This window comes from Tachypleus tridentatus, chromosome 1 (assembly GCF_004210375.1).
Source record: "Tachypleus tridentatus isolate NWPU-2018 chromosome 1, ASM421037v1, whole genome shotgun sequence".
Taxonomy (NCBI): domain Eukaryota; kingdom Metazoa; phylum Arthropoda; class Merostomata; order Xiphosura; family Limulidae; genus Tachypleus; species Tachypleus tridentatus.
In genome coordinates, this window is record NC_134825.1 from 132,441,279 (window position 1) to 132,454,794 (window position 13,516).

Genomic DNA, 13,516 nt, shown 5'->3' on the forward strand with positions numbered 1-13,516 from the left:
TTTTTAACTGCCAAATTAGTGAATAATATGTACAAAATAAACTGAATACAAACTTAACAGTTTAATGAATGTATACCACTATTTTCAATTTTATCTTAAGGTTAAGAATTATCTATTCTGTTTTCAGGAAGTTATTTTACTTTAGAAATGTATGCGTTTTTGGAAATGTAACTGATAAAATAGGGAGGGTTTTTTTCATTTCAGTTGCTGAATTCTTCAAGAGCATATTTCTTAGAATTGTTTCCTTTTTAGTTATATTTCAGTTCTATAACTTTTAAAAATGTAAATGTAAGTCAATGTTATGATATACATGCACATATTTCTATCTATGCAACTTCAAAAAAGTAAACAGTTATTATTAGATGTTGAAAATCCCAGTAATTATTACTGTTGCCTTTATAATCAGGTGGCTTAATGTAAATATACAAGGTGGTCAAAAGCATGAACCTTTACATATTTGCCCTTTTAGATATAACAGTCAAATATAGGCTAGGAGGTCTTTCTTACTCTTCCTAGAATTCAGTTTAAAGCATCAGAATTAGTTTAGTGATATTTCATTGCAATTAACATGGACAATAAATCACAGCTTTTGACATGTGGCTGAAATATGAAATTCTGATACAGTACCTCCACTCACAGCTATTCTTGTTTGTTGCTGCCCTCTAGATAAAAAAAAAATGGTTTTCATGCATGCTACAAGCTTTCTGCCTTCCCTCCATTGGAAATGATTCATTGTAATGTACCTCTCATGCAAGTTATCGTGTGACAACTCTTCCCCAGTGAGAGTGCCAAAAACCTTTGTTACACACATGATTTCCCCTCTTCAGTTCTACCAGACTGTCACTTCTTGTTTGGCAATGCTTGTGTTTAGGCATTTGAAATTTTCTTTTAGTGTAATTCATCTTTATAACTTAAATAGTTATATTTCTAAAATGGTTTTCTTTATTAATCATTTTTTGCTTGTACAGCTGATGCCTTAATTTCAGTTCACTTTCCAGTCTTTATTATTTTTTTCTTTCTCACACATTTGTATTCGTCTATCAAACAGTTTGTTTGATTTATTAATCACCATTAATTCCAAGATTAATGTTACCATTTTAGGTTTTGCATCTCCTACAAGCACTTTTTTACTGGTGGCAGGTGAGGTGACATGTTGTTGGATTTATCTGCCATTATTTATGAAGGGATTGATCATTATATGGGTCAACCTCCTTCTGAATTTGTTCCTACTTCTGAAGAATAAGCCAAAGCTGTTTATTTTGATGAATATTTTGATAATCTTTTTCCACCACTAGCTTATACTGTGTCTTGGAATCACTTAGGTCTAATATGGCATCTTTAGACATAATTTCTCAGGTATATGATGTTTTGTCCCTTTCCTCAATTTCCTGTGAGCCCTGTCCTTCTTTGTTAGATGACAGTTCATATCCTTATTTGGTCTTCCCACTTTTCCCGATTTTTAGTGTTCATGCTGAGCATTTTATTTCCTATCCTCTGCCTTCATTCTTTGTTTTTATCTCATCTATAGTGAGGAAATTGGACTTTTCTTAACATGCAGCTTTGTTCCTGGCCCATTCCATTCATCATTTCTCCATGAAAGTTCATCAGCATAAATGTAACATTTTCTCCCATTAGTCTCTGGATCATAAGTCTTCAGCTGATCAGCCCACTGTTCCTCATATTGTTGAGTTTCTTTTTTTGGCTTTTTGATCAGGGATCTTCCCTCTCCTCAAGTTCTAGTTATTGAGTGGCTTTATTTCACACTTTTCATTTTTCCAGATATTGTTGGGTATTTAATTCTCGTACACTCTCCCTATTGATACTTTCCTTCTAGATTAATTGTCCTCCTTGTAGTTTGTCCATTAAAACTGGGATGTTGATGTTATTCTCAGTTGCCTCCCTTTGATTCTGTTTAAATCACTTTCCATGTGTTCCTTGTTTCATCTTTGCCTTAAGGCTTATTTCCTTCTCCTGTTAGCTTGTGGATGTTGGCAGTCTTATTAATTTGCCAACAAGGTTTTACATATTCTTTATCATTCTACATATCTTCTTATTTATCTGAATTGTTCATTCCTCCCCGAAACCTCAGCAGCTAGGAAGAGAAACTCCTTTTCAAATTCCCCTTCCTTAATTTTCCCACCTTTATCCTCATCCTGATCTGGATAGATCACTGTCCTGTACATGCTCTTCTGTGTTACATTGCCTATACGGCTTCCATATCTAATGGCCTTTCCTGCATTTTTATTTCTTTGCAACCATTCTCTGTTTGTAATTTCCTTCTTTTACCCTCACCACTTGAGTTCTGATTTTCGTGTAATTTGCTTGTTCTTCACTTTTGTTCCTCTCTCACGATTTGCATAGGATTGCAACTTCTTCCTCTTTGTACTATTGTCTTTCACCTGTAACTATTCTTCAGACTTTCATGCAACTATAATTTGGTAAGTTATTTGTATTTAATTTTTTCAGAGGCTTTAGTTCCATTTTCATGGTAATTACTCATTGCTTGGATCCTACTCCATGGTACATGGTACCTGACCAGGTATTCTTTATCTTGAAAATTCACACTGTTCAGATTATGTTCCATAGCCATACATTGCACATTGTTGAGGTGGTGTGTTACACAAGATTGTTTCAAGGTTATCCTCATGATGAAATTGTTTCAAATATGTGTCCATTGCAGACTACCACTCCTGAACTGTATGGGTAAAGCAGAATATAATAGCTGCCCATTCATGCCTTGCCTTGTATTGAATAAATTGGTATTGTTTTCTTATAAAAACAGGGTTTTGTGATAAGCCATCACACTTTCTCAGCTGTTGATGTTCCTTTAGACTCTTTACTGTGCTTTAACTTTTTTTTTTCCCTCGCAGAGTTTGGGAGTCCTTCCATTTGCCAGTTCCAAGTTGCTGTGGTGGTGGACCATGAAGGTAACCTTTTGAATTGTTTAATGAAACAAAATATAAATACAGAAATATTATTCAATGCAGAGTAGAGAAGTAATGTTCTGCAGGTGTAAGTGATGTATATTCTCCACTATAAAGCACATGAAGACCAAAAGAGTGGGATCTCATATTGCAATAAACCCCTTATATTGGAATCCTTCATCCTACCTCCCATGGATGTTAGTTCCTAGTAAATGGGTTTTGGAATTGGAGTAGAGCTAATCAACATAACTCTTCACTCATGTATTATGTATCTTCCTCTCTCAGTTATACTCCAATTGTGTTGTGGCTCACTGTGGAAGTACTTGAGGTTGTTATGGTTCTTTCCTTTCTGTTTCTCTCAGTTTATCTTAGGATATTATTGCACCTGGGTTGATTTCAGACAGTATCAAATTTGAGGGAATTGATTTCTCTGTGATAGATATCTTTTTTAAATATAAAATAGGCTATTGGATTTTTGGATTGATACATCATTTTCTATTTTTAACATGTACTATATTCCAGTCACTTTAACTGGTGACGAAGATGGCATTATTTTCATTCTATCCCTGTCAGTGTGCATTTTGGATGTAGTTGACTTGCCAAGTGTGGTCCATCAAACCCTAGCCACTTTACACCTGAAAGCACTTCCACTGTTTTTCTCACGCACTTGGATGTGCACCTCTCTCCGACGGGCAAAGAGAATACCTGGTTTAAACATGTTGCAGTCTTCAACTTGGATGTGCACTTCTCTCCAATGGGCAAAGAGCATACCTGGTTTAGACATGTTGCAGTCTCCCACTTCAGATCTTCAAATATGACTCTCTTGTCTCAAAGTATGGCCTTCAAATGATTTTGAAGGATGCTTCATTTCTTTTATTCTGCTGGTCCCTTCACTTATTCAGAATGAGTGTAAGAGAAGGTAATGTATCAAATCAGAAGTTATAATTTTCCTATACTAAAAATTTATTTCCAATGGGTACTTACCTCCTCCCCACTGAAAACTGGTGTTTCCAATTTTAGCCAACAATAAAAATTACACTTTAGTTAAATTGAAAGAAAACAGTCATATGCATGAAGAGAGTATGTTGCATTCTTATTGATGGAGGGTTGATGAATGATGATTTGAATAAGAAATGTGTTGGAATCTGTTGATTCCATTTGAGGAGAAATAAAAGGTTTGTGGCATGCTAATAAGATTTTTTGCATATAGAGGGCAGCATTAAATAAGAATAGCTATTTATGAAAAAAGGAATCAAGTCCTCTTTCATAGTCAGAAAATTCTGCTGCTTGAGTGTTCAAATATCTGATTAAGGAGTTGAATTGCACAAGAGCTGTCACAGTTAGAAGTACACATCAATTTCCTATTCAAATGCTCCTGCAGAAAAAGTGAGAGCAGCTTGGTGTTTTTCTAATGTGATCTTGAGTCAAGGTTTGTGAAACTTCACAACAGCAAACTTCAGAGGATTTTTTCTTGCATCACCAATATTTTCAAGAAATTGCAACAGTCAGAATGTTTTTGGTCAACCTCATCTTTCCTCATAACCTTTGTAACTTTGAAAGTAGTAATATTGCCCAAAGATAACATTTCTTTGAAAGGTTTTTTTTTTCTCTCTCATATTTCACACATCTTTAAAAATTTTCAAATTCCTTCATCTTGCTCTTTAGCCTCACGAAAATGTTCAAAGAAAAACTTTCAATCCACTTTTATTGACAGTTTTTTGAATGTCAGAAACATTTGGATGTTTAGAGTTCAGTGAATGCTCAGTACTCTTCATCTTCAACATTTTAAGCTGTTGTTCTATGGTTACTACTATTATAACAGTATTCTTTTCTCACTTTTATGTAGTAGTCCAAATGATACTTCTATGGCAACCAGATCTCTTTTGACTATTTTTTGTCAAAGTCTCAGATTTTAAAAGTTCTGTGCCTTTGTACACACATTACTGTCAAAACACATACAGAAAACCATATTGTTACTCTCTGTCACGGAAGATATAATTCTGCATATTTAGTATCTGATGCCTTCTAGGCCTATTTTTGTCTGGCTTATCTTCATTGTTACTCTCCTTTTCTTTGCTTTTGACAGTTTGAATATGTTAATTTTAAGTGGTATGATGCTTCATAAAATCATCTGTTTCATCTTTGCCAAAGGTGATATTAACTGGAAGGCATTGAAAGCCTTAAACTCTTATCACATATTCCAAGAAAAAAGTGTATGCACCTGACTTTGAATCACTCATTCATAGTGCATTTAAAAGACTACTGTAGCCTTATAATAAAGAGAACACTTATTCCAAATCATTTCTATCGTTTGCCACCACCCCTCATTAATTATGCAACTCTGACAAAGAAAAAAGTTTAACTTTGATAACCCAGCTATAATATCTGTGCTTAACTACACATTTGAATGAAATCTTTACAATCTATATGTTTCCTTTACATTAGCATATGATATACATTTAATCTCAGAATGCCAGTGTGGGGTCACTATGACTCCATTACAAGTTAAAACCTGTATATTAAACTAACTATGCTGGTGTTCTAAAGGTAATAATAAAAAAAATATATTGGTTACAATGATTATGGTCCTTGAAAAAATTCAGCCAAAGTTCTGCAGGAAATTTGAATATGAGAAGTATGTCATCCATGTTTTAATTTCAAATATGAAAATTTAGTCTCTTAGGCTAAAATCAGTAAGTAGCATCCAAGAAAGCATCATGTTAAGTTTAGTGCTTTTGATGCTACATTGTAAAAATAATTGCATTAAGCCACCTAACTATTATAAGAATTTAAAATGAATGACTAGATGAAAGCTTTGGTTAATAAAAAAAACATAAGAGTTTAGTTGATATTTGACAAAATTACAAAATTTGAGTGCTTTTCAAGATATTTTGTATTCTTAACCATGTTTTGGTCAAATACATGAATTATCTTCATATAAATATATATGGATATATTAACCAAACTAATTATATGGTTGTCTTAAGTTATAGTAAAGTAATAACTTGTAGTTCCCATCCACAAAGTAGTATCACAGTTTCATTTCATGTTTTAAGAAATGCAGAAAATGTGTATATGTATATATATAATAAATCTGCCTCAAAAAGATGTAATAACATTGATTTATTTTCCTTGTATATTATTAAATCACTATATCTGAAAGATGGTGCAAAACGTAAGTATATCAAAAAATAATTTTCTAAAACCCTAATTTTTTTTGCTTCATTCGTTTAATTATATAATTAAAATTTACTAAAATTTTTACGTGCCAGTATGAAAAGATTTTTTTTTTAGTATTTGTTACATATTTAAAATGAAGTTAAAGTATTAAGCCTAATATGTAAAAAAATATTAGCGGAATTTTTAACTGATATAAAAGTATTTAATTCTAATAAGATACATAGTTCCATTTATGCAATAACTTTTCTTGATCTTTTTACTGCATGTGTTATCCTTTGTGCCCCAAAGTTCAAGCTGCTCATTTAGAGTGCAACAATCATTCTTCTATAAAGGTAAAACATTGTCTGGTCATTATAAAAAATATTGAACAGAGCTAATTGCAAATAAAAATATTTCTTTGTCAGAGAGTTGATGAAAATGCCTCTGTTAACCCACATCCCAAAAGTACAGAGAAAGTTTTACTCTATGAAAGATGGTAAAATCCTATTATTCAGTCATTTAAGAGTTGTCAAAACGTTGGTGGTGGATGTTGACTAAATGCCTTTTCTTTCTATCATTATTTCAAAATTAGGGATGACTATATCCAGGCAACTTTGGTTCCGAAATTTTGAAGTGATATATTGAAGTTTTTCGTTCTTAGTTAATTTAATTTTATATATATAGATAGATTATTTCTGTGCTTTTCTCTCCATATTTTTCGTTTTCTTTAAACGCACAGGTTAAATAACGCAGAAAGTAACATTTTATGTACTTTTTACTTTTTGTTAACTGAGTGGGTTAACAAAAGATACACAGTTGTGTTTAGAGAGCGCTACCATCCAAGTTGTGTTGTCTAGTTATATTTAATAAATTACCTTTGGATGCTTGATTAGAAATTATATTGGAATATTTATACGTACATACACGTGAGATATTTTACATCACGATAACTGAAAGTATATATGTTTATAATTAATTATTGGCCACCTTTTAGCCGTGGGGTCGTTTAAAATGAAGATCAAATCCACTGTTTTCTGGTAAAAGAGTAGTTCTTGAATTGGCAGTGGGTAGTGATGACTAGCTGCCTTCCCTTTAGTTTTACTCTTCTAAGTTAGGGACGGCGAGTACAGACCGCCCTCGAAATTCGAAACAAACAAATCAAATCATTGTTCTAAATATATAGAAGATGCGTCGTATAAGACTATAATATTGAATATTTCTAGTAAATAAAGTAGATAATTTCTTACAGTGAAAAAGTATATCACCTGCTGAAAATAAAAATTGTTGTACACAGTCTGACAAAGCTAATCGCTATGCCACGTCCGGCTTTGAAAATACAGATACTTGTATTCGTATTCAAGATGCTAATAGGAAGTTGAATACATAAAGAGATTTTACGTGTATATATTAAAGATAGTATATTTGTCTATGATGAGTAGCAAATTTCATGCAAGAAATCATAGAATTCTGATGATTTTTATACATTTAATAACGTGTAAATGAAAGATATTTCATGTTGCAGTAACAATTTCGAAATACACGTGAAGAAGTATAACTGTTTGGAAAGAGTCGAATAAAAATTACTTGATTTATAACAGGTTCTTTAAATGCTTAAATTATTACACCTTCTAACTTTGCATGTTCTATTAAAACGACAAATATACAAGTTTGAGATCCAAACTTACAATGGCTGTAACAATCTATTTGGATTGTAAACACTATATTTATAAAACATGAAATAAAAGGTATGTATTATTGAAAGATATTGAAAAAAAACATTTTTAGATTGTTTTGTATAAACTATCGAAATACTTGTTCTTTATCGCATGTTTCCTGTTTGTTTACATCCAATAGATCTGTTTTATTTACACAATCATATGAGTAAACAATTAAATATTCCCTAATGTATGACACTTTACAAGTATTGATTTGTATACTGAAGGTCAGTTTTAAACTAATTAAAGTGCACAGCTGTTTAGTTTTCGAATATTTTGTATGATTTCTAAAATGTAGAAAACTTTGATTACTCGTGTAAAGTTAATATCGTGTAGAGCTCATTACTTTAAAATTATTATAGTAACCAATGTATTTCTTGCAAACACTGGATTGTTATCCAAACTTTAATCACTAGTTATATATAACTGTTCTCTACTTGTACGTTGCAAGACAGTACTTATGTATCTCAGAACGGCTGGTATGGGTATTAATATTTTTATTGATAAGGAGGGAACAACTTTTCGACCTTCCTAGGTCATCTTCATGTAAGGGAAAAGGACGAAACGTTGTTCTCTCCTTATGAATAAAATTGTTAGTACTCATACTAGCCGTTTTGAGATATATTTTTATTTTAAATGGATTTCTCGTTATCAGAAAAACAGTGCTTACCTTTCTCCTTTTCTCATCACATTGACATGGTCAACTCAGAACTGACCTTTGAATGAGTCACCCTTAATAAATGTGTGTTGATGACGTCGGTATCTCCAAGATGTTGTAGGAGAAAGCTTTATCTTTGATCTCGTGTTATCACAATAACTTTTGGTATGCGTATTCTAGTTTGATATCAGATACGGGTTTGTTAGTTTTATGAATAGAAATGACATGTAGATATTTGTATGTATGTTTCATGATAATGGCCAATGTGAAAATTGTGGTATTTTAAATATCAAGTATGTTATACAGAAAATGGACAAAGTAACTCATTCATTTATTATATTTAGTTGTGGCAAATTGTATTAGTACAGGTGTTAAACTATGCAAAATAATAGTTTTAGTATAATTAAATCCAGGCATAGATAACTTGTAGAAGTATTGTCACTGTATTTTGAAATCTTAAGGTAATAATAGTTATCAAATGTTTGTAAAAATTCACCATTATAAAACGTAAATTATTTCGTTACAACTTCATAAAATTGTTATTCCATAATAAACGTTTTATTGACGATGTAAATTGTTGTATAAAGCTAAAGTTTTAATTATTGCTAATGTTGCCTTTAATACTCAGGACAATGCTCTTATATGTAAAGGATTGCAGTGAAAAAACTCCTTTAGAACCAAAAAAGTCACTGAACATATACATCTTTTGGTATTGTTGCGATACAGTAAGTTAGGACTTAAAGTTGACAAAGTCTCACAGGTCAAAACTTTCAGTCACATACCAAAACCACTAATTGTTTCTGTAAGAAAGCTCATTGAAGAAAGGAAAGTCGCAACAATTCTATTTGGAAACTTCACCGTCAAACCCTCCAATGAAATGTTTAGCTTTTGTTTTCTAAGACAAAGGAAGATTAGGAAGGCAACGTTAATATATACAATGAAAGATATAAGGAAAGTTTATTAACATTTGTATAATAAGTTTAACAATGCTATCATTCATATAAATTATTACAAAGAAAATGTCAAACAATAGTTCATATTCATGGTTATCAGACTGAGCACAATAAAGAAGCATTTAAGATCAGTAGACGACCTAGAAAGTTGTTGTTTGTAAAATTGGACCTGCATTGTTTGTTATTTAGTTCAGAAAGACTTAGAAACTCCGTTTGAAGTCCACTGTTTAAAGAAAAAATGCATTAGGCAGTTAATTAATATAGATGTTTAGATATAGTATAACAGTGTTTCTATAATTACGTTGCATCTTGGAGGTCTCAGTGTAAGCTCGCAACTATACTTACAGGGCAGAGAAATGTTTAGATAAATTAAATAACAGACCGTCATTAACGGTGTTGTGTGAATAAGGAAGTTAATAGTATCTAGAAATTTAAGAAAAGATAACATTCGAATATCAATTCCAACATATTAAACAGTAAGCTATTGATAGTAGTTAAGAAAAACAGCATTGTCCAAGTACAATGAAACAGTGTACATCCTTTAATAACAATGTTTAAGTGTAGATAAGGCTTGGCATGGCCAGGTGGGTTAAGGTGTGCGACTCGTAATCTGAGGGTCGCGGGTTTGCATCCCCGTCGCACCAAAAATGCTTGTCTTTTCAGCCGTGGAGGCGTTATAACGTGACGGTCAATCCCACTATTCGTTGGTAAGAGAGTAGCCCAAGAGTTGGTGGTGGGTGGTGATCACTAGCTGCCTTCCCTCTAGTCTTACACTGCTAAATTATGGACGGCTAGCGCACATAGCCCTCGAGTAGCTTTGCGCGAAATTCAGAAACAAAAACAAACGTGTGGATAATATTAGTAAATGGCTAAGAAATCTAGTTAGAGTAATAGAATTATTTGATTTAAACCTATTATTATTCGTAATATAACATAGGTTTACTATTTAGTATGTTTGACTTCAACAGAAACTTATGCAACACAAAGGCTAAATAGTCGAGTCATATATCCAAAGTTTAAGAATATCTTATCTTAATATAAAATTGTTCACAATGGAAAAGGCAGCTAACTAACAGTATACGCTACTTATGTGGCTAATCTGAATTCGAATAGTAAGGTTGAATGCCACTTTTATAATACGGTCATAGCTGAAAGTCCAGTTTGCGTGATCACATGTATAACATGGTTTTTTAACCTTGGCCCTTCCGAGCTGCAGCTTGCCAATTTACCCATCAAATATTTCCGTCTTACGTGACTTGACAAAATAGTTAACTTACTAACCGCGGTTGTTTGCAGTTTATTATTATTCAAAAAGAACAAAATATATATCTAATTATAGAATGACAAAACATATAAAATATCCTGTGTATACAAAATTCTGTAAGTCGGGAAATCCTTGTATTTTTTTTTTAAATAGAAAGATTATGTCTCATCCTACAATAGCATATATTTCGTATTAACAAAATTAATTTTTCTACTCTTCTAATTCGATAGATAATAATTCCTGTCGAGTTCACGTGTTAATTCAGTTCCAGAGGTTAATTTTGTAGAAGGTCTAGTCATGGGGACTATTTTATTTTAATAAGATGCTCGTGTTGTGTCCTACTTTACCTGTAAATATCCCAAGAGCAAAAATAGTTCTAGTTTAATGGTCCAGTTTTTCTTATTGAATTATTTTCTTTACCTTCAGATCACGAAATGTTAATTTCATTTCTTATTTCAACTTCACGCCATATTTTGTTATTTTCATTCTATGTGCAACAAATCGCTGTGCCTCTACTTCTGCATATCAGCATTTTTTGTTATTAAATCATTGGCGCTATTCAGCCAACAACATTTAACTTTAGAGTTAAAAGATAAATATCTTACTTGAGGTTAAGACTTATTTAATGAGATAAACCTTAGAGTGCGGCCGAAAAAGGATTAAGCGTGCGAAATGAGAATTGGCGGCCTAACTCGTAGCTACATGTACAGAATTTATAAATATTTATTCATTAGTTAGTCATGCCACAATTTTTTTGTATATATATTCAACTTGAAGCATGATGGTGAGTGAAGCAATATATGAGGACCAGATACCTGGGGTTTGGTAAGACAATGTCGAAATAACTATTTTCGGTGATTTATAGATAAAGCCTGAAAAATAAAAGTTTATAATATTTTTTAAAATACAAAAAATTAATTAACTTGCATATTTTAAAATATCAAATTAAACCAATTTTTTTAAAACAAGTGTGAAGTCATGTACAATTTCCACACGTGCAAAAACAGTATAGTTGATTTAATTGGAAAAAAAAAGCGGAAGAATTGGCTTTACTCGCGTGTTTCCAAGGCACAAGAACTTTTCCGTGAATAATGCACGTGAAAAGGAAAAATGTGTTCTATTCTATCTCTCTTTTTGTTCTATCTGGGGTAAGAAGTAACTCAAAAAACGTTTGCAGCAGCTGTTAAAATAAGCTTCACAGATTGCTCTATTTAAAGAATAAGTAAAATATTTGTAGTAAACTATTTAAATACGCTTTCAATTACTTTGTTTGTTTGTTTTTGAATTTCGCACAAAGCTACTCGAGGGCTATCTGTGCTAGCCCGTCCCTAATTTAGCAGTGTAAGACTAGAGGGAAGGCAGCTAGTCATCACCACCCACCGCCAACTCTTGGGCTACTCTTTTACCAACGAATAGTGGGATTGACCGTCACATTATACACCCTCACGGCTGGGAGGGCGAGCATGTTTAGCGCGACGGGGGCGCGAACCCACAACACTTGGATTACGAGTCGCACGCCTTACGCGCTAGGCCATGCCGGGCCCTGCACGCAGATAAAGCAACTGAATATACATTTCTTGACACTGCATTCGGGGAAGGGAAATCAGTACCCCAAAGTTTAATAGGTTTAAAAGTGAATACATCTAACCACCACTCAAGCACAACAAAAAGGAAATCGTTCGAGGTTATTCTTTTTTATTTTTCTTTGGTTCGTTTTGTTCTGGCAACAAAAGAATCACTGTAATACTACAAAGACGAGGACAACATATTTAGATAGAATATACTATCAAATTTGACTTTTTGTAAGCTTATTCCTGGTTAAATATGGCTTTCTGATTAATTTTTAATTAATAAGCGTGTATTACAATTATAGTTTCCGAGGATTATAGTATGCTGACTGCAACTCACCAATAATATTGTCTCTTGGTTTTCCTGTATTGTATCATTAATTTGTCCCCCGTTGGCACAGCAGTAAATCTACGGATTTACAATGCTAAAATCAGGGGTTCGATTTCCTTCAGTGGACTAGGCAGATAGCCCAATTTGGCTTTGCTATAAGAAAAACGCACACATTAATTTTTAGAGCGGTCAAAGAAATATATTCTATGTGTGAATTAACTGAAATACAAATGTGAAATAAAAGTTGGAAGTTTTGAGAAAATCACGTGTGAATGAATTATTAAAATGATGTGTATGAATCTTTATAAAAGGATTTCCAGTGATCATGTTTTTAAGTAAACAATTCTCAATGAGAACTAGATCCATCCATTGTCAATTCTTGGGCTTTATTTTACCATCAAATAAATGGGGTTGATCAGAAAAAGAATGTTTGCTGAATTGTCTGTTTTATTTCCATATTTTTGGGAGTAGGATATGTCCATTTAACTGTCTCCTTTTTACATATATCAACGCCAAGTCTGAGGGCTTGTGATACTACAAAGTGGGTTTCGATATCTGTGATGAGCAAAGCACAAATAGTCCAATATGTAGCTTTGTGCAAGGCCCGGCATGGCCAAGCGTGTTAAGGCGTGCGACTCGTAATCCGAGGGTCGCGGGTTCGCATCTCCGTCGCGCCAAACATGCTCGCCCTTTCAGCCGTAGGGGCGTTATAATGTGACGGTCAATCCCACTATTCGTTAGTAAAAGAGTAGCCCAAGAGTTGGCGGTGGGTGGTGATGACTAGCTGCCTTCCCTCTTGTCTTACACTGCTAAATTAGGGACGGCTAGCACAGATAGCCCTCGAGTAGCTTTGTGCGAAATTCAAAAAACAAACAAACAAACTTTCTGCTTAAAAACAAATAAACCATACACAAAAAATGTAAATGTACACAAGTTCGCTTAAA